We start from the raw sequence: 2209 nt of genomic DNA, 5'->3' as shown, positions 1-2209 counted from the left end.
GCTGGGGCACACACGCAGACACACAGACTGTGTACCAGGACACAGGCCTTGTGGGTATTTCTCTTCTCTCTGTCCCTGCCTCACCCCTGTGCTCCAGCGGCACTGAAGTTCTGACTATCCCTCCCCTCACCTCCAGGACACTCCTCCTCTGTTCTCCCCTCTCCACCTTACACATCTGTTTGTTCTTTGTAACACACACAACATGGAGGGAGTTCTTCCAGGGATCGGCCTGGCCCCTCGCTGTGACTCTGATGCTTCTCTGGTGGGCTCCCATCATCCCACAGGCTTCCTCTGACCTATTTCCCATTTGGTATCCTCTATTTGCCATCCTGTAAAGCACAGGGGCCTTGCATCTGCGAAGCTAAGTGTAACACCGTCTAACCTTTGTGTTGTTGCTGCCAGGTATGCCCACAGCAGAAACCTTACACGACAGTATTTCTCTGTGTAGCTTTGGTGCTTTTCCTGGAACTCACTCTGTAGCTCGGGCTGGCCTCGAACTCACAGAGATCCACCTGTCTCTGCCTCCAGAGTGCTGGGATTAAAGGCGTGACCGCCACCACTCGGCTTCTTTTTTGTTTTTTTTAATTTTTTTTAACTTTATGTCTATGAATGTTTTGTCTTCATCTATGTATGTGTATCATATGACTGCTTGGTGCCAAAGGAGACCAGAAGAGGGCACCCTGGAACTGGAGTCACAAATGGTTGTAAGCTGCCAGGTGGGCTCTGGAAACTGAACTTGGATCCTCTGCAAGAATAACAAGTGCTCTGAACTTCTTGAGCCCCAAAAAACATGTATTTAAAAAAAAAAAAAATAGTCTAGCAGTGGTGACACACACCTTTTCATCTCAGCACTTGGGAGGCAGAGAGAGGCAGATCTCTGTGAGTTCGAGGCCAGCCTGGACTACAGAGCAAGTTCCAGGACAGCCAAGGCTACACAGAGAAACCTTGTCTCCGAAAAACAAAAAATGACTTAATTAATTAAAAATAACTTAATCAATTAATTAAAAATAAAGAAATAATAGTCCTTTGGTTACTAATAATTTCGTTTTTTTTTTTCCTTTTGGAAACAAGTCTCGCTATGTAGCCCAGACTGGTCTTGAAGCCACAGTCCTGAGTCAGCTTCCCCTGTGGGTGGGATTATAGGCACATGCCATATTTATAATTTCTGATGTTTGTTTGTTATCTGGAGAATCGATTCTCCATTTGGTGTCATTGGAGTTGGGCCTGAGGGATTTGCTTCTATAAACTGTCTACATTTCTGGAGGTCAGGCCATCTTTGTTCTTTGTATCTGTCTGTCCCTCCCTCTCTCTCTCTCTCCCTTCCTCCATCCATCCCTTCCACACATGTGACTGTTCAGTCTGAATGTATCTATGTGCACCAGAGCACAGTGGTACCACAGGAAGTCAGAAGAGGGTGTCAGAAACCCTGGGACAGATACTTACGGATACTTGTGAGGCGCCATGTGGGTGCTGAGGACCAAACCCAGGTCCTCTGCAAGAGCAGCACATGCTCCTAACCACGGAGCCATCTCTCCAGCCAGTGGTGACTTCTGTCATTTATCTAGAAATGCCATTGTCATCATGTTTTGATCTATTTGTTCATTTAAGACAGGGTCTCATGCAGCCCCCCAAGCTAGCCTTGAGCTAACTACATAGCCAAGGATGGCCTTGAACTCCTGATTTTCCTGCCTCTATCTGCCAGGTGCTGGGATTAAGGCCTGTACTGCCTTGCCCAGTTTGTGTATTACTGATGATCAAATGTGCTAGACTCTACCCCTAGCTGAGCTACATCACCAGGCCCTGTCTTCATTCTCAGAGATAATTTTCTTCTAAATATAGGATTTGGAGCTGGCAGGCTTTCCCCAAACGCTTAATGATGCTGGACCACTGTCTCCCAGCTCCCCTGGGGTTTGAATGAGTCTCTTTGAGTATTTTCTATCAACTCAGCAGGTAGCTCCTGTCGCCAGCAGCCACTATAGACCCAGGCAGAATACCTGCAGGGAGCCCCCCTGAATGGGTTCCTCTGATGTGGCCCTGGCTGTCAGGGGTTAGCATGCAGCAGACTTCAATAGCACAGCTGTAATGTGAAGGTTTAAGAGGTGTGGTGTTTGCAGGCCCCCCCGGGGGGGTACCCAGCATGCCTGGTGGAGGGGGGGGGCAGAGAGAAAGAGAGAGAGAGAGAGAGAGAGAGAGAGAGAGAGAGAGAGAG

This window comes from Microtus ochrogaster, chromosome 15 (assembly GCF_000317375.1).
Source record: "Microtus ochrogaster isolate Prairie Vole_2 chromosome 15, MicOch1.0, whole genome shotgun sequence".
Classification (NCBI taxonomy): Eukaryota; Metazoa; Chordata; class Mammalia; order Rodentia; family Cricetidae; genus Microtus; species Microtus ochrogaster.
The sequence above is the reverse complement of the archived record's forward strand: the minus strand, read 5'-3'. Positions refer to the sequence as shown.